Consider the following 21,098-nt stretch of genomic DNA (forward strand, 5'->3'; position numbering starts at 1 on the left):
TAACATAGAAACTAATGTGGACTAGAGATGGATTGGTTTTGTTTAGTTAGGTATGTCGATTACAATAAATGCTGGCTTCAAGTTTCAAGTTTTTATTGGGCCAGTTGAACATAGAAGTTACATATCGCCAAGTCACAATTCACATTAAAGAAACATACTATAAATTGCACAGATACAACACATACAATAAACAATAATAAATAAAACAGATCAGTTGAAGCAAATTTACAATTGGATCAGATAATTTAGTCTCCTGTAGTTGGGTATCAATAGACAAAAAAAGCATTATATTAAATTGACTAGGGTGTTGTGATCAGCAGTAATGAATTCCTCTACTGAGAAAAATTTATTCACAATCAACCAGGATCTAAGTACTTGGAGAAAACGTTTATTTGGCAAGGATCTAACTTGAGTTGGTAGCAAGTTATGGAATTTGTAGCCTATCACAGGGTAGTTCGACTTGGACTTTTCAAGTCTGCATCTTGGTATATATATATATATATATATATATATATATATATATATATATATATATATATATATATATATTACTCTCACGGTTTCTTGTGAAGTGACTGTGAATGTCATTGCTCTTTGGTAGCCTATCCTGCATCTGATGTATATCCTTCAAACATTGATAGTTGAACTCATTAATGACGGATAGAATGCCATTTTTAGAAAGAAGGGGCTTACAGTGATCGAGATAGACCGCCCCAGAAATCACCCGGACCGCTCTCTTCTGAATTAACAGCACTTTAGAAGTGCTAGATGCATGACCCCACAATTTCAAACCATAACTCATCCTCGAATGAAAAAATAGGCCAGTCTGACCACCGAAATTGGCAGTTCAGACATCAGCCTTCTCAGTAGATAGACAATGCTGCTGAGACTGGAGCACACCATGTCTATATGAGGTTCCCGGAGTAACTTGGCATCAAGAGTGAACCCCAATAATCGGACCGGCTGCAAATACTCACTGACATCTGATCTGATAGAGAGAACAATATACTTTGGGTTTTTGCCTCATTCAGAGACAATTAGTTAGTGAGAACCAATCACGAGCTTTATCATACAGCTCCATCACATCTGCTTTAGCACTCTTATTTGCAGAGAACAAGGAAGTGTCATCCGCATAGAACAGCACATTTCCCTCTAGATAGTAGTGCAAATCATTTATTGCTACAAGAAAGAGTAATGGGCCCAACAATGAGCCCTGTGGCACACCCCGTTTCACCAGAAGAGGAATTAAGCACTGATCATTCCAATGTGGAATCTGTTTTCTCTCAGAAAGGTAAGACTCAAACACTCGAATTGCACATTCCTGTAAGCCATAATGCTACAATTTCTTTAAAAGAACTGTAAGAGGAATACAGCAGTCAAATGCTCGTGAGAGATCACATAGCATTGAAAAAGTTGATTTCCGCTCCTCAAAAGAATTGATAATCGATTCTAACAGTGATTCCACAGCCATGACAGTAGATTTTCCCTTCCTGAAACCAAACTGAGAAGGAGCCAGGAGGTCATGCTCCTCAAGGTGTTTATACAGTTGTGCAAATATGATTGCCTCAAATATCTTAGCAAAAACAGGAATTATAGAAATTGGTCTGAAACTTGAGATGTCACAATATGGACCCTTCTTGTAGACTGGGACTGTTCTGGAGATTTTGAGTTGTTCAGGGAAAGTACCGCTAGCTAAACAGTTGTTTATACACAATGCTAATATGGGTGCAATAATAACTATCATCTGCTTGAGCAAATTTGGGGTCATGCCATAAATATCCTTACAATTGGAACTCCTGAAACCTAAAACCGCTTCAATTACATCTTGAGCACATACAGGACTCCAGGTGAATTCAGAAACTATGGCAGGCATGTGAGTAAACTGAATAGGTTCACCGTCATTTGGTATATCATTCACAATCTTCTCAACTGACTCAAGAAAATAATTGTTGAAGTCATCTGCTGTGGCAAATGAGTTGTTGGTCTCTTTTGATGATGGTCTTATTTTGTTTATAAGGGTCCAGGCAGCTTTTATTTTATTACTAGACTCCATAATGAGTTTTGCGTTTGCTTCCAATTTTGTTACCCTAATTTTCTTGCGATTAAGATTCTTCAATACAATGTTCAGATTAGGGTTTGTTTTACACATGTCACTTACCAACAGAATAAGCTCTCTCAAAATTTCATTCAAGTTCAATTCTACAATTCCTTTCTCCAATTTTAGTCTAATTCTTTTTTGATTTCTAATTTTAAATCTCCCCTTTCCTATCAATTCATAAGCTACACCTTTCCTTATTCATAACCCACTCAAATCTTAAATATCCCGTTTGTAACTGCCCCCTAAATACCCCATAATGTCCCCTGAATTTGTACCCTTTTTCTCTCCATCTGTCAGCACCGCGTAATCTGTGGTCTCTGCTGCTACAATTGACTCTCTGTGCGTACTCTGTGGTCATGAACGTTGGATTTAAAACTGTACCACTCACTGCTGTCTGCTCGGTTGAGAAAGGGAACTCAGTTCTCGAAAATTTCCGTTTCTAATGTAAGTCTTTAAGTGTTTTCAATCTGTTTATGTATTGTGTCTCCTGTTTTAATTTATATTAAAAGTTTAAAGTTTGTAATATGAATTAAAACAGGAGACATAAGACATAAATAGATTAAAAACTTACATTAGAAATGGGGGAAATTTACGGGAACTGAGTTCCCTTCCTCAACCGAGCAGACTGGAGTTTGAAATCACAGGACACACGACAGTTGGATTTCTAGGGCCTCTCGTACAATCCTAACCCAAAAATCTTGAATGTTGGCTATTTGTTTTGAATTATTAAAATTTATTTTGTGACCTGTGTTTTTTTCATGGTTGTAAAGGGCTGAAGTGGATTGTTTGTTTCTTATGTTCAATTTGTGTTCCTCTATCCTGGCAGATATTCTTCTATTTGTTTGACCTACTTACATCTTGTCACAATGCAGGCAGGGAATAATCTAGTTCTAATCTCTGAAAGGGTTTCTTTAGAAAAATCGAAATAGTTTGGACCTGATAGTTTTTACCTGCCTGCATTGTGACAAGATGTATGTAGGTCAAACAAATAAAAGAATATCAGCCAGGATAGAGGAACACAAAAAAATTGAACATAAAAAACAAACAATCCACTTCAGCCCTTTACAACCATGAAAAAAACACAGGTCACAAAATAAATTTTAAGAATTCAAAACAAATAGCCAACATTCAAGATTTTCGGGTTAGGATTGTACGAGAGGCCCTAGAAATAGAGAAACAAGGGAGCCTCAACAAAAGAGATGACAGTACAAATATCTCTTCCCTTTGGAAAATCATTCTCAACACAGCACAAAAGCCAGACACTTCTCCGGGAATTCCATTCACCCAGCAGCGCCAGGCTGAACAGAGAGGGGAGGAGGTACTCCCTCCGACCACGTGGAAGAACTTCCAAACACACGCAGGAGTCAGTGTAGGAAAAACTGCGCTCTGAGGATGTTATTTGTTATAATGGCGAAAAGTCAGCAAGTAAGTGAAACTGCTTATCGGATGTACCTGGTTGATATATGAGCATGTTCATCCATCCGCGAATTTTTTTTAAAAGTTAACACACACACACACACACACACACACACACCACACACACACACACAACACACACACACACACACAACACACACACACACACACACACACATATATATATATATATATATATATATATATATATATATATATAATATATATATATATATATATATATATAAAATATAAATTAAAACAGGAGACACAATATAAATAGATTGAAAACACTTATAAACTTACACTAGAAATGGGGGAAATTTTCGGAGACTGAGTCTCCTTCCTCAACCGAGCACGAGCACAGACTGCCACGGCAATGTGGCAGTTTGTGCTCGGAATGTGGCAGTCTGTGCTCGGAGCTGTGGCAGTCTGTGTGCAGTCTGTGCTCTGTGCTCGTCTGTGCTCGGAGACTGAGTCTCCTTTCTCAACCGAGCACAGACTGCCACACGAGCACAGTCTGCCACACTGCCGTGGCAGTCTGTGCTCGTGCTCGGTTAAGAAAGGAGATTGAAAACTTACACTACAAATGGAGGAAATTTTCGGAGACTGAGTCTCCTTTCTCAACCGAGCACAGACTGCCACACTGCCGTGGCAATCTGTGCTCGTGCTCGGTTGAGAAAGGAGATTGAAAACACTTAAAAACTTACACTAGAAATGGGGGAAATTTTCGGAGGCTGAGTCTCCTTTCTCAACCGAGCACAGACTGCCACACTGCCGTGGCAGTCTGTGCTCGTGCTCAGTTGAGAAAGGAGATTGAAAACACTTAAAAACTTACACTAGAAATGGGGGAAATTTTCGGAGAATGAGTCTCCTTTCTCAACCGAGCACAGACTGCCACACTGCCATGGCAGTCTGTGCTTGTGCTCGGTTGAGAATGGAGTTTGAAAACACTTAAAAACTTACACTAGAAATGGGGGAAATTTTCGGAGACTGAGTCTCCTTTCTCAACCGAGCACAGACTGCCACACTGCCGTGGCAGTCTGTGCTCGTGCTCGGAAAATTTCCCCCATTTCTAGTGTAAGTTTTTAAGTGTTTTCAAACTCCTTTCTCCTTTCTCCTTTCTCCTTTCTTCAATCTCCTTTCTCAACCGAGCACGAGCATAGACTGCCACGGCAGTGTGGCAGTCTATGCTCAGTGTGGCAGTCTGTGCTCGGTTGAGAAAGGAGACTCAGTTTCCGAAAATTTCCCCCATTTCTAGTGTAAGTTTTTAAGTGTTTTCAATCTCCTTTCTCAACCGAGCACGAGCATAGACTGCCACGGCAGTGTGGCAGTCTGTGCTCGGTTGAGAAAGGAGACTCAGCCTCCGAAAATTTCCCCCATTTCTAGTGTAAGTTTTTAAGTGTTTTCAATCTCCTTTAGAACTAGCTATTAGAGCACATTACAACTGAACACTGATGTAATTACTGTTCATACACACACTTTTATATACCCCCCTCCTCCTTCACACCGTCATGCATAATTAAAGCTCGCTCTTGCGTCAAATTACTGTACTTCACGAACTAATGCGCTCAATGGTTTGTATTCTACTAATGTGTCACTTATCAAAATACAATATGCAGTAGTTAAATTTGGCACATTTTCTGTAAACTCCATTTCCAATCGAATGTCTGTTGACGATGTTAAATGATCAGCTTGATGTGAACAATCTAGCACAATTATTGGACAGCAATCAGTAAAAGTTTTATAATCTACAACTGTACCATAATCAGTATGAAGTCCTAAATTATAATAGCTAGGCGCAAATTCTATAAACATTTTGTACAAAAGTTGTTTGTTTCCATTTATACGATCATACGGCAGATATTCACTATTCAGGAAAAGTTTAACATCATGCAATTTGCACATATCAAATTTCGACATTGACTTTCCCATTACATTTTTCCTGTTTGTCTGAAATGCTAATATTACAAATCGCGGTGTATCAGCTTTTGAAGCCGTCTTTATAGTCCAAATCGTGCTAACACTGCTCGGCAGCTGAGGATATTCGTGGATATCCCATTTTCTGAATGCAATTTTCAATGGCCTATCCTGATCAACAATTTTCAGAAATTTCAATCTTAAATGATCATCTACATGAATATAGGGCACTTTCCAAAGCAATTTTGTTATTTCCAATGACATTGATGTTGCTTGTGGCGACTGAATACAATTAATATCTGTTGCGGATCTCAAAAGCACAAGCTCTTGTCTCATATTCAAAATTACATGTTGAAAATCTTCAAAAAATGGCAGAAGTAATTTTTTAGCAAAAGTATTATTAGTTAGTGTTGATGCACTATCAGTGAAACCTGCTAAATTATATGTATTTTTATCGTTTAGTTGTTTCACTAAATATGATTTAATAGTAGAAGTAATACCTACTAGTCGACTCTTTGCAACGACTGTACCTGCCAACTCAAATCGTATCTCATCAAACATATGTGCTACTGCATTTGAACTGAGCATATATACAGCCTCGACCGGCGGATCATCAGGTTTGTCTTTTGCTGGTGGTTTTGTACATGTAATTTTCCCCTCAACAATAAGAAAAGATTTTGCAACTAATGAAATAAGGTCATGAGACGATTTCGACAAACGTATTTCATCATTGTTATTAAATTTCAAATTACCATACGGCGCATGCGTATGATAATCAGATTTTGTTATATCTGAATAATAGTGTATGTCTTGTTCAACATTTAGTATGTCACTAATTGCAGCCGCCGCCGCCGCGTGTTTTGATGACATATTTCCAATTCACTTTAAAACCAAGCTTTTCTAAAAACCTTGCTCGATTATGTGTTATCAGTTTCACGGACTGATAAGTACTAACCGGTGTCGGCAATTGTTGCTGCATGCTAAAAGCAGTCCTACCGCCACTCCACTCCCTCCTACTTGCCGCACCTGACTTCAGGTTGTTATACACAACAAAACCCATTCTATCACAGTAGCGCGATTCCTTCTTGCTCGCGCTCTCTCGCTTGTGTTGTTTGCGTGACTAATGCTCACATCATTCTAACACACGCTTGATCCACCACCGCATTCTTCCTCACTCGTTCTCTCTCTCTATTCCTTCTTTCTAATGTGTACTCTTATTGTTATACTATCGCCGCGGAAATCAACTAGTTTACCATTCTGATCAACTACTTGAATTACAATAGATTGAATTCTGTGCGTGTTTAATGGAAAGTAAATAATTGGCGATGGTGATTCATTTATTAGAAAACCAGGTGCAACCTTTGGTAGAAATTCAAAAATTGTATGAACCTCTTGCCCATTTCGATAACTACCGCATGCAATATTACAAGTAACCTGGAACGATGTTATATTTGTAATGGATACTAAACGTTTAGAATAATGCCATTTATTTGCTACAAGAATTTCTCTATCAAAACCGAGTATATCGGCTAGTGATGTGTTCATTGTTAAATCAACATCTTTATCCGCTTTCAATTCACATAGCATTGTCGTATTATTTCCTTGTATAATTAGATTTGAACCATCAACATTCAATTTTCTCTTTATTTCATTTATTATACGATCAATTTCGTAGGAGCCTGTATCCAAATCAATCAAGCTATCACCATACTTAAAAGATGAGTTGACATTTTTAATTATATTCGGTACACTATTGTATGTCCATAAATTAATCAATCCAATTTCATATTGATAGCATGCGTCTAGCTCTAGTACAGTGGGAAGTACTTCAATTAAACAACTGCTGCTGCTACTGTCTTTAGATGATAATGTTATTACAACCATTGTGTACTACTACTACTACTGTTTTACCACCACCACCTTCTTTCATACACATCTACAAGTGAACTGACTGCTATAACGCATCTGCAAGAAATAAAAGACAAAAATGACCACATACATTACTATTTAGTGTTTGTAATTGATCATAATTGAAATAAATTTCAACATTTGATTGTTGTTTGAAATAGTTTATCAATTGTATGGGCGGCTGTAAATTACCAATTGGATCAAAATAATATACTTTTTGTGCATGTTTTTTGTAAGCCACCCAGTGTGTTCCACTGTTCATGATTGAGTCTAAATTTATGATCGATTTTTCATTTAAATTAATTCTTTTTGGCAATGTATCAATCATATAAATTCCACGCAATTTAATATCTAAAATATCAGCCCAATCTAGTAGATCATAATTTGACAGTGGTCCTTGTATATTAATAATTCTCTTCATTTTCTCACTTTCTTTGGTGCTCTTCTCCTCCTCCTTCTCTTCTTTGTTGTGTTTCTCCTTCTTCTTTGTGATGGACTTGGTGATTCAATGATTCTACCGCCTTTATACAAGGGCGCATATGGTCTTAAATAAAAACCTTGACCAGCTATGTGCTTACTTAAATGTTTAATTGCTTTTTGTCGTAAATGTGCACTTCTTTGTTCTTGTAGTGATGAATTATTTTTCCAACCTTCTCTTCTATTATTCCGCCGCCGCCGTTTTCTTATCCTCCATTGTACTCTACCCCCACCAAAGGCAGCTTTAGCTTTGATCAAATTTGTAACTAAGTATGCGGCTGCTTTTTCAGTTAAACCTGTGTTTGGATTTTTAAAAACAGACCATGCTTTATCAGCCAAACGACGATCAGCCACATTTCGCGACGAATTATCACTATGCTGCGCATACACTATATCATGCTCTTTACATGCTTCATCCAGACTATTTATTCCTTTGTCCCCCCTCCTTAATCTTTTATCTAATTTGGTGCTGGGTCCGCAAAAGCGGTAGGAGGGGATATGCAACTCCAGGGGTAATGTATCGACAATTTTATTAAGGGCGGTTGATGCAAATCCGCTAAGTTTCGATAAAATACCAGTGCCAATTTTACGTCACACTCGTCGACGACGAAGGCAAGACTTTTTTGCTACCATCCTTTCAATAGCAATGTTGAAACCTGACTAAATAGAAATTAGTTAATCCCCTTAAGACCTAACCGTTGCCGGCTCCGGCTCGCTATCAAAAATATTACAAAGTTGTAATGTTGTTATTAGTAGAAAATTCGAAATACTATCACCAGACGATGGGTTTATGTTTATACAACTGTTCAATGCTGTATAATTGTTGAAAAAATTACAAATAACCTTACGTTGATCATTCATATAAGCATACCATTTGTCTAGTCCATCATCAAATAATTTCGATGTTTTATAATTCATTTGAGATTGAACACATAGTCTTATATAAGATAATATATGTGCTTTATTATAAGCTTTTACACTTAAATTGGCAGTACTGCTGCTGCTGCTGTCTTTTACAGATTGGTTTAATGATGAAAAATTTAACACATTTTCAACTCTAATATTGTGCAATGTACAAGTACTCAGAGTATTCAGAAATCTATGTTCAGATGTATGGCAAAGCGGCGGTGGCGGAAATCATAGTTTTATTTCAATTTTCACTGAGTGTAAACCAGATGCTGGTAAATATCGTAATTGTCTTGGTAAGTATATTGATCCAAGTGTGTATAGCAGCAGCACCAATTGACATGTGTCAATTCTCATCATTTGTTGTTGAGCCAGTGTAGGTGAAAGAACTAATTATCATTCTACTACTACTAGCAATATGCGTAAAATTAAATTAAAAAGAAAAAAACAAAGAGGAGGGCGAGGACGTGGACGAAGACAAGGACTAGTGCAACGTGATCATCATTGTCATACTAGTAAAGTAATTGACAGGATAAAAGGTTTGTGTAAGTAAATTATTAATAAACATAGATCATTAACTAGTATGATTAGGGAAAATGATTCGATTAGACAAAAATCATTAGAACCAATTATCAATCCACTAAAACAATTGAAAGATACACTTGTACAACATGCACACACTAGTAGCAGACTTAAAGAAGAATCAGAGGACGATGAGGAGGAGGAGGAGGAGGAGGAGGAGAAAGACTCGGACAAGGAAATGGATGTGGATGAGGGTTTGAATAGATCTAATGTAAGTGATATTTTGAATAAAACAACAACAACAGTGGATTTTATTGATGAGTATATACGTGAATTTCATAATGAAAAACTAAATAATTGTATATCTTATGGTATATGTTATGATAGTAAACTAAATGAATACTATATGGGTGTAAAGGATATTAGTATTGCCAATGGTTATTTAATTATCGACAATAATAAGTATCGTTTAACAGTTGGTTTGTGTGAACTTCTATTTAAAAAACAGCCTGACCAGAAACTGTACACAGAACGTGATTTAAGAAAATATCGTAATATATTGCAGCTTACCGCTGCTCATTTAGATAGACGCGGTTATGTAAAGAGAAATACAGGCTATAAATCACAAATTATTCAATCTTTATTTCCATCGAGTAGTAGTAGTAGTAGGAAAACAAAAAGATCTAGGATTGATGATGCAGCAGCAGCAGCTGTTAGTGGTATGGGTTTTATAAGAAGTGAATCTACTAGTCGACAGTATGTCTACTGGGATAATCCAAATGAACTGATAGACAGATTAAATATTCTGCTTTCATCACAGCAGGCGGGAAATAGATCACATTCAGTTGAAATAGCTTCTATTATTGAAGAACTGAAAGAAAGTGGTATTATATTAGGTGGCAATGTTGCTTTTAGTCGTTAGTATGTGTTTAACACTTGACAAGGATAGAGATGTCGGGCAGTAGCGCCGCTGCTGTGAGTAGTACAATAGATCGATTTGGTAGGACACATCATGTGTTTAATACAACAGCACCGCCACCATTAGTTTTAAACAGTGGTTGTGAATCATCAGCAGCAGCAGCAACATCGTCATTAGTGGCAGCAAGTAGAGAATATTTAGACAGTAAACTACTTGAATTATCATCAAATATATTCAATGAACTTCAGTCTGATCCATTGTCGCCGCTAGTTAACAGAGAATACTTGGACAGTAAATTGCTTGAAATATCATCAAATATATTCACTAAACTACAGTCTGATCCATTGTTGTTGCCAGTTAACAGAGAATACTTGGATAGTAAATTAAAGGAAGTTTCAACTAGTATAATCCAAAAACTACAGACTGATCAATCATCGCCGCTAGTTAACAAAGAATACTTGGACAGTAAATTGCTTGAAATATCAACAAATATATTCACTAAATTGCAAACTGAATCATCTGATTTAGTAGATAGGAAATATTTAGACAGCAAATTACTTGCAATATCAACTAGTATATTCAAAAAACTACAGTCTGATTTAATTACTAAAAAAGTGTTTGAAAGTAAATTGCATTCAATGTCTGATATATTGAAGGAGATAGCACAACAAAAACAGTATTTCGATTCACAATTGAAAACATTGTCTAAATCAATTAGTGATGATATTGAGGTAAAGTATGTTAGTAGGTCGTTGTTTGATCAGAAATCAGACGAATTGAAGATATTATGTGAACAACAAAGTAAAAACAATAGTTTAAAACATGTTGATACAGATTTGCTAGAAACTAAATTGAAAGAATTAAAAGACAATCTACTTGCACAAACTAAACTTAACTTTATTAACAGGCAAGATTATAATTTGAAAGTAGTTGATCTAGAAACAACATTCAATATTATGTTTGCTGAGGTGCAAAAGAAACTTGATGAAAAAAATTTAGCTTTTGGTGAGAAGCTAAAAGATGACATTATGCAGATGATTATGAAAGGTGAAGATTTTCAGAAATATTTAAATGAACAGTTGTTCAACTTTTCATACTATTTGATTGCACAATATGTAAAAAAGAGGTACATCTTTGACATGAGTGAAGCTGTACAACATAATTTGAATTCTGATCAGGTGCAAGAGTTGTTTTTGAAAAGAATGTTCAGTGATAGGCGACCAAGTGATGCAGGAAAAAAAAGAAAAAAATATGACTGGGAAATAGATTAGTAGTAGTAGTGTAGTTTGAGAGTTTAGATATCTGTGATTTTAAAGATTTTAAAGATTTTAAATGTGGGGATATTTTTAATATGCTAATTGGCACCACTTGAAGCAGGTGTTAACTGGGGCAGATGTTTTTGACACCTGCTACAACAAAGATGGCCGTCGGGGGCTGGGGAACCTATTGGTTGGGGGTGGGGGATGACAGATGACAGAACACCTGCTACAACAAAGATGGCCGTCGGGGGCACTTCCTGGGTAGGGGAACCTCTTCCTATTGGTTGGGGCGGGGACTTTGGTGGGGGACAAAATGGCCGACACTAGGGAAGGGGGGTGGAGGGCCGCCATTTTGACCACGCCCCCTCGCTTCCTATTGGCTGGGGGCGGGGCCAAAATGGCGGACTAGGACAGGGGGGGTGGAGGGGGAGGCCACACCCCTCGATTTCTATTGGATAGGCAGCTCTCTCAAAACACCACTACTCTCCGCCAATTTATGTAGATGCATAACAATATTATCTATTTTATCTATAGCTATTACAAATTGCTTTTTTCATATCATATACAGCTCAATAATTATTTTCTTAATATATTTTGTAAATTCATCTATAATTTTGCTGTATTGTAATCTATTGTATATAAGTGTATAAGCCAGCATATATTGTATTCTACATAAATAAAGTACTCAATCAATCAATCAATCAATCCTGAACACTATTTACTCTTCTTACATCTTCCCCTTCAATCTTCTATGTAGCTATAAGTGGGACAGTTTTCCTAGTGAATGTAATTGCCAATGTCTTTTTAGTTTTTAGTATTCATGGACATTGAATTTTCCCTTGACCTTTTGATCACCTGATCAATATCCTGCTGAAGACGTTGATGATCTTCACTAGAGTTTATATTCCAGAAGACTTTCAGATCATCTGCATACTGGAGGGTTTTAAATTTTAAATCATCCACTATATCATTTATGAAGAGATTGAAGAGCAGGGGTCCAAGATTGGAGCTTTGGGGAACACCAGATAAGGACTCAAACTCAGTAGACTTGCAACCGTTGTATCTTACATGAAATTTCCTGCAGTTGAGGTAAGATGAAATCCATGTTGTGAGAGCATGGTTAAATTCAAAACCAGCCAGTTTATTGATGAGACGATCATGTGGCATCTTATCAAATGCTTTTTCCATATAAATATAGATTACGTTAACCTGCCAACGTTGTTCAATACATGGGCCAGCACTTGAAAGAAAATTCGATAAATCGGTTACTGTTGAACGGCCATTTCCATAATTTTGGCAAAAGGATCCAAAACTGAGATTGTCAACAATCGTCAACAACCGGAATTCCAAAGGACAGAGAGGCAAATTGGTCAGTAGTGATATTGCATGCTGAATTAGATGACCGTTGACAGAGTGGAGCAAAGTATTTTCCAAACTCGTTGTAAATGGTGCCTGGGTCAGCAGCAATTGATCCATTGATTGTAATAGATGTTGCACAAGATCCAGTTCTATGCTCTTTGATATATTTCCAAAATCATTTAGGCTGACTCTGAAGGTCATACTCTGCTTTTGTAATCTTTCTTTCTCTATCAATTTCCATCTGAATTTTAACATCTCTTCGCGGGACAGAGAATTTTTCATAATGTGGAATAATCTATTTTGGATTTATCAAGTTTTTTTTTCTCTTTTTCAACTAGATTGCAAGTTTTTGTACTCATTGTATTTTTTTGTCATTTTCTTATCCATTAATTTTCCTATTAATATTTTTCTTATTATTATCAATAATATTATAACTATTTTTTCCTTCTTTTTTAATCTCAATATTGTATTGTACAAATATGTAAAGGAGGCAGATTTGGGGCGACCCCCGTTGTCTCCATTTATGAATGAATAAATAAATAAATAAATATGGCCACTCCTTTTGTAGACTCTGTGAGCAGCTCTTTTCCTCTTCATGAGTTTTATCAGACTAAAAGAGAACCAGGAGGGGTATTTGAGTTTCCTTGGTGTAGGTTTAGGAATAGAAACATCCATTACCCGGATCATTATGTCATTCAGCTTTTCTGCAGCTTCATTTGGATTGTTAACATTGGTGACCGCATCCCAGCAGGCATCTCTGATCTCACTGTAAAGCCTTTCATAATTACCACCGCCAAACACGTATTTGGCCTCCCGAGGAGCCTGAGGAGCAGCTCAAAACCCCCTCAGAAGGATCGAGAACGGGCAGTGATAGTCGTCAGGTGACACAAATGGATCAACACTGTATGACACCTGGACGTCTTTGATGTTACTCAATACAAGATCAAGTGCACGGTCTTCATTTGGAGAGTGATTTAACTGTTCCAAGCAGACATCCTCAACAAATTTCATTATTTTCTCCGCTCTTTTGAGAGGATAAAAGTGTGCCCCCGACACAAATGTTGGATTGATTGCATCCGCATTGAAGTCTCCTAGAATAAGAATATCATGAGATATATCAATGAGTTTATTGCCAACACTCTCTAGCTAGGTATGATGGAAAAGCTGCTAAATGTGAGTTTGGAGGAACATAGTGACATGCAAATAGTAAGTGACTCTGACGAAATTTAATTTGAACCAAGACAACTTCAGGAATCAGTTCCAAATCATGCCTTCTGATAGTTGGAAAGCATTTATTCACTGCAAGTAGTGCGCCACCACCTCTTGATTGTCCAACCTCGTCATATTTCCTGTCAGCACGAAACACATTGTAATCTTCAGTGAAAAAAATTGGGCTGGAATGGACATCCCCAAGCCAAGTTTCAGATAATGCCACTATGTCAAATCTGTTGCTCACCACTGAGGCAAAGAACTCAGAAGATTTCGTTCTTAGACCTCTGACATTCTGGTAATAGATATTGTTAAGGATTACATGCCATCTATTGGTAATTGTGTAAACTACTTGAATCATGAAACGCAAGTCATCCCCTCTCCTTTTCATTTTCTTGACCTTGGTTTTGTGTGAGGAGCCAGTTCCCGTTCTAACGTCTTCATGTCAACACATCGTTCGTGTCATCTCGCCAATAATTGGCTATTGCGTGACGTTCTCACTTCAACTTCCCGTAAGTTGCATTCCTATCTATACAGTCATATTTGCTCAATAGTTAATAAACTCGGTCCTCCGTAAATCTCATAGTGCTATCTTTCACATTTGGTCCAATCGCGGGCTACGGATAGAATCAGTAAGTTACGAAAAGTCTTATTTCTAACGCTTATAACACATTAAAAAGTGTATTTGTGTCTATCATTACTTATCAAAGTATTGGTTACTCGCTCAAACGAGCATAAAAGTGAAAACGTACATAAGTGGTTTTGTTTTCAACAAAACATTACAAACGTTCTTAAAACGTTCAGTGTCGTGTTTGTTACTTCGTGATCACAAGTATATTTTATATATTTAGCGTATGACATTTTATTTTTGTCAATATTATTAAAATTTCACACTTATAAGTGCACGTCAAGGGATGAAATATACTGTATTGCCCGGGGACTTGCTACAGTGAAGTCGTTAGCCTCGCCCAGGTAGGCACGTCTCTCACACTCAAATATAATGTGGTGCACTGTCTGCTCCATCGCCCCACAGTAACATACTGGGGAGTCTCCATCTGAAAAATGACACATTGCATCTCCCATGCTGAGTTCGAATTCTGTTGAGTGTCACCCAGATGCGCCGGGGGAGCTCAAAACCAGGAGGCCTAGTGCATGAGAAATAGCTCTCCGGTATTCCGGGGGGCACCTCCTCTCACCATCTTCTGTTCAGAGAGAACCTTTCATCTCTCAATTGCTCTGCCATCCTGACCGCTGGCCTTCTGGACTTCAGCTCCCTTCTATATAAATCCGGAATGTCCTGATGGATTGGAAGTAGATGATTGGACGAAATCCTTTCATAGAGTCTAAGGAGAGCTCGTGCTCTGCGAAGAGGAGGTGGGGGTATGCTGCTGAGCACTGGGAGCCAGGAAACTGGAGTGGATTGTAAGGCTCCTGTAATTATTCGCATTGAATTATTCAGTTGCACATCTACAAGGTGAGTGTGACAACTGTTGATCCAGGAAGATGCACAGTACTCAGCAGCAGCATACACCAGGCCCAGACTAGAGCACCTCAGAGTTGAGGAAGATGAGCCCCAAGTTGTGCCACATAGTTTCCTAATAATGTTGTTTCTTGTCTTCAACTTGGCTGCTACATTCCTTAGGTGCTGATTAAAAGAGAGGGTCCTGTCCAGGGTGATGCCAAGATATTTCGGAAACTTATTATGTTTCAAGGCAGCACCATTCATTGAGACTTTCAGCTCAGCATTTGCTAGTTTATTGCTTAGATGGAAGGCTGATACTTGAGTTTTCCCAGGGCTGGGGCACAGCCTCCACTTCGAAAAGTAGTCTGTCAGTACAGCCAAGTCACTTGTTAGTGTCTCCTCTCCAGTCTCAAGGTCACTACTCTGTGTAGCCAAAGCCAAATCATCTGCATATGCAAATACTCTGGACCTGACTCTTGGCAGGTCTGAGACATAAAGGTTGAAAAGGAGAGGAGCCAAGACAGATCCTTGTGGCAGACCATTGTCAAGCCTTTTTGTTCGACTCATCTCATGCCCAATCAACACCTGGAAGGATCTGTTTTTCAGCATATTGTTAACAAGTCTTACTGTATGTTGACATGGAATGATTTGCAACATTTTATATATTAGACCTTCTCGCCAGACTGTATCATATGCTGCCTTCAAATCGACAAAAGCTACAGCTGTTTTTTTCTGTCTCTGATATCCAGCCTCAATGAATGTTGTCAGTGCCAAGACCTGGTCCTCACAGCTGCGCTCTGGCCTAAAGCCTGCTTGCTCGATAGGGACTATCTCAAGGATTGCTGTGCTTATCCTACTATGAAGCAGTCTTTCTAGTAATTTATAAACTGAGCTAAGCAGAGCTATTGGCCGATAGCTTTCGACCTGGTCAGCCATCTTTCCAGGCTTCAAGATTGCTACAATTTTTGACCTTTTCATAGCATGTGGGATCTTTCCAGTGGCAAGTATGTCTGAACAGAACCGGCTCAACCATCGCCTGGTGTTTTTCCCAGCATTGAGTAAGAATTCGGGGTGAATTCCATCGAACCCAGGAGCTCTACCAGGTTTCATGTCCCTCAGAGCATTGTCTATGTCTGCAGCACTGAATGGAGCAGAGAAATGTGGGTTTGGCATAACTCTCTCCCTAAGGATCTTCAATTGTCTTCTTATCTCATCAGTGTGCTCCAAATTGTGGTTCACCCTGGAAGTTCTAATAATGTGCTCAGCAACCAATTCAGGCTCCACTTCAGTTCCTTGCCTGGTTGGCTTTCTAGCTGCACCAAGTTTTCTTAATAAGCTCCATGCTTGTCGACTAGAATGTTTAAAATCAAGCCTTTCCACTGTTTTATCCCATCGGTCTCTTCTTGCACCATCCAGCTCCTTCAGAAGTTCCTCAGCAATGCGCCCATTTCCACTCTCTTTGAATCTTTTGTAGAGGTTGTTGCATTCATCATTCCAGCCAGGTATATATTCTTTTCTGTATCCCCTTGGAATGTGTTTCTTGGCTATTGCAATTACTGCACCAACAAACCTCTGGTAACTATCCTTGGTGGCAGGTATCCATCGTACACACTTGTCAAGATCCGCTGCATAGTCATTCCACCTGGCTTTAGAGAAGTTCCATCTCGGTCGCTGCACTGAGTTAATCAGGGGAATCTGGATGCCTATGTCAATGAGAACAGGCCGGTGCTGACTATGAGGAAAATCAGGTAAAACAGATCGAATTGCAGGCAGTGGTTGTCCAGAGCTATTTCTACTAGTGAAGCACAAGTCAGGATTATAGTCTCTTCCCCATGCAGCCGATCTGAAGGTCCCTCTGTCCTTGCCATCGAAAACTAGATACATATTGTTCCTTTCTGCCCATTCAACAAGGGACGTACCACAGCTATTATTCTGACTATAGTTCCATGCATCATGGTGGCTATTAAAGTCTCCAATGAAAATGCATGGATAATCAAGTTGTGGCAAGACCTGGACTGGCCACTCCACTGCAGGGGGCTTATACACATTAACTATGGACAGGTCGTCTATTCTTATTACAACCACGTGGATATTATTTTCCTGACTCTCTGAGATAAGTGTGACATTCTCCAAGTTTGCTCTCACATATGTAGCTATGCCATAAGATCTATGGTATGTAGCACCAATGATGTCATATCCAGGAATTCGCCCTCTTGAGTAAAGCTGCTCTTCTGATTCAGTATGAGTTTCCTGTAGAGCTATCACATCTACTTTATGCTCCAACATTAGCCTTGAAAGGAACTCAGACTTTGCTCTACTGATGCCTTCAATGTTCAGGTGGCATATTTTGATACCAGGGCCCAGTCGTCTCATAGAAAAGTTCTGAAAAGAACTGTTAGTTGAATTGTCCATGAATAAAGCCGGGAGATCCTAAGATAGTTCGGCTGCCAAAATAACTAAGCGCTCTCTATACTATATACCAAAAATTTCATGAATAATGCTTTCACTGCCAATATCCAACTTTCACCAACCCCGCCCATATTGGACCAGGAGCTCACTAGCTGTTCAGGTTGTACCCTTATCGTGTCAAAAGTCATTGAATTTAATAAATTTTCCTGTTCTTGGAATTTGCATAATGACGCTTTCCGCCATTACCTAAGTTGTCGTTTCTCCTTCTTTTCGTGTTCGTGTCCACCCGTGTTCGTGTCAATTCATCATCGCGATTCAGTGCATCATCGCGATTCATCGGATCAACTCATCATCGGCTGTCATCGGTAGACTTCGGATCTACATCTTCAGGTAAACAAATCAGGGTCAAGATTCTCCTTCCCCTCCCCTTTGTTCACCTCTCTAGTTGCGTTTCATTCCGTAGCACCTTTAGTGAGGTCCACGTTATAATGACAGTATTTGATCAACTTTGGTTTTGTTATCCTTGTCTATCATTCGACAAAGCCGGTGGTACTATCGTTTTATAGGTCCAAAACGATGCCAATTATGTTTCTGACAGTGTAGAAATATAATTAATTAATGTAGAGAATCGGCATCGCTATTCTTCTATCTTTATATACTGCCATTATAACGTGGACCTCACTATAGCAGATGTTCTGCTATTGTTTAGTTGCTCTCGCCAGCTGACTAGTTATTGTCGTCTGCAAACGTAAACAGACAAAATGTCGCATTACACTTTAGCTGTTGCTAACCTCAACACGTCGTTATCTGATTCAACTCTAAATAAGAGTGAAAGCAGTGAAAACAGTTCATTTGATGAAGCAAAAGTACAATTAAAAATCCTTTTGCATAAAGCTTGTTCTAATTTGGAAAAAGTTGCCATAACTTTGGATACGATTGGAATTGAGGCATCAAGTAGTGACATCTTAGTCAAAATAAACGATCTACTTGGAACTTTTGAAAAGTACCGTGATGAAATAACACATATTTGTATTTCCCAAGGAATAAATGACGATTTCATGGAAAATTTATCCAACGAATTCAGGTCATCGTACACAAAATACATTCAAATATCAAAAAGTTCACCATAATTTCAAATGCAAGTACACCCACACAACAATGTTTGAAAGCTAGTAACATTCAGCTACCCCGATTTCAACTGTCCAAATTCAATGGAGATGTGTCACAATGGAATCAGTTCATCAATTTGTTTGATTCATTAGTTCATCAGAATGATAGTTTGTCTGATATTGAAAAATTTCAGTACCTCAAATCTTGTTTGCAAGGTTCAGCTTCAACATGTATAAGCGCTTTAACTCTGTCAGATGATAACTACAAAATTGCCTATGATCAATTGACAATAAGATACGCAAATAAACGTTTAACTTGCAATCATTTCATGGACAAAATTATGGATTGCAAATCCATAACAAAGTCAGATCACACGTCCATTCGTGAATTTATCGACACTGTATCAACTTCAATTGAAGCATTAAAATTGCAAAACATTGAGAACCTTTCTGATTTTGTATTGCTATCTATTCTACTAAGAAAAATTGATCAGAAAACTCGGTTTGAGTTTGAAAATAGTTTAGCTCCAAACCAGTCTCCTACTTACAAAGACCTTGTTGATTTTCTAACAAATAAATCAAGAGTGATTGAATTAGTTCAACCTGCAACCTCGTCTTCTACGGTAAATGAAAAACCTAGAAAAACTCAAACAAGTTTAATCACAAGTCGACCTACCAGTCCCCATCAAGGTAACAAATTTCAAGACAATATGAAAAATGAGTCTAACCCTCGCCATTCGTGCAATGTTTGTAAGTCAAGTGAACATATTATATATAATTGTTCAAAACTCATTGAAATGCCTACTTCTGAAAGATATGAACTTATGAAGTCGCTAAACGATTGAATTTGTGTTTTCAATGTCTTGGCAAGCACAATAGAAATGTTTGTAAGTCTACAAAAGCTTGCAAATCTTGTAACTCAAACAAGCATCATAGTTTGCTTCATGTTGACAAGTCATCAGTTCATAAATCTGATAGTACTCTCGAGTCAAATAGTATTGAAAAATCCAGTGCAGTAATGAGCAACATCAGTTTGGCCATTGCTAATGAAAGTAAAGATTCAGTTTGTTTACTGAGTACAGCTATCATAATAGTGTATGACACTTATGGTAGACCTCACAAAGCAATAGCAATTCTTGATTCCGCTTCTCAGATAACAGCTATCAATAAAAGTCTTGTTGAAAAGTTGCATCTAAAGCCTGTAGTTTCTGAGAAAAAGTTGATTGGCATTGGTTCTAACGCAACAAAAAGTTTTGGAGAAGTACAACTCCATGTTGCAGTTGCGATAGAGATATCAGAGCGGACGGTCGTTTTCATTTCGAGCTCCGTTAGCTGTATGCCGGTTCAAACACAGTTCATGCTATCGGTACAAGTTTATTGACAAACTCGCAATCTCCGTGCAAAATCGTCAAATAGTTTAAAAAGTATTTTTCCTGTTCTCACTATTAAAAAATTTCAAATATTATGGCTGACTCTTGTTTCAAGTGCAAATCTAGTTTCAATAGAGCGAAGGAAATATTGGAATGCTGTGAGTGTAACAACTTTTTTCATCCAACATGCACTAAAGTTCGTACGCTAGAAAACTTCAGAAAACTCGGAGCACGAAAACAACTTGGAAGTGTGAAGAATGTAAGGAAAAATCCCCTTCTACAGATAGTGATAGTGAACTTACTATAATTACTATTAAAGACTCGCTGACTCAATTAATAAATGATAAATTTAGTCAACTAAATAAAACCATTTCCACCCTCAATACAACAGTCGAAAATTTAAAATCATCCATAGACAAAGTGCGTGAAGAAAACAAATCTATAAAAGAACAATGTCACAAACTGGAAACCGAAAATAAGAAACAACGCAACGACATGAACAGTCTTCAACAGTATACCCGTTTGGACAATTTGGAACTCGTTGGGATTCCTGAGACAGCGGGTGAGGAGGTGTATGCTATCCTGGAAACTGTTGCTAGGGAAATTGGTACACCTTTTAAGAGAGACGAGATATCAATCGCCCATAGAGTTCCTTCATCCAAAAATAACACAAAATCTATTATTGTGCGTTTTTCATCTAGATCGACCAAATTAAATTGGAAAATAGCGGCGAAAAAAAGAGGACGATTAAATAC

At 38.0% G+C, this 21,098-nt stretch overlaps 1 protein-coding gene across 2 annotated transcripts in view; it reads right to left on the bottom strand.

Moving 5' to 3' along the window:
- The window catches only part of LOC111050643 (laminin subunit beta-1), a 263,300-nt gene that overhangs the window by 91,328 nt on the left and 150,874 nt on the right, over positions 1–21,098 (bottom strand). The window lies entirely within an intron of this gene.

This window comes from Nilaparvata lugens, chromosome X (genome assembly GCF_014356525.2).
Source record: "Nilaparvata lugens isolate BPH chromosome X, ASM1435652v1, whole genome shotgun sequence".
Taxonomy (NCBI): domain Eukaryota; kingdom Metazoa; phylum Arthropoda; class Insecta; order Hemiptera; family Delphacidae; genus Nilaparvata; species Nilaparvata lugens.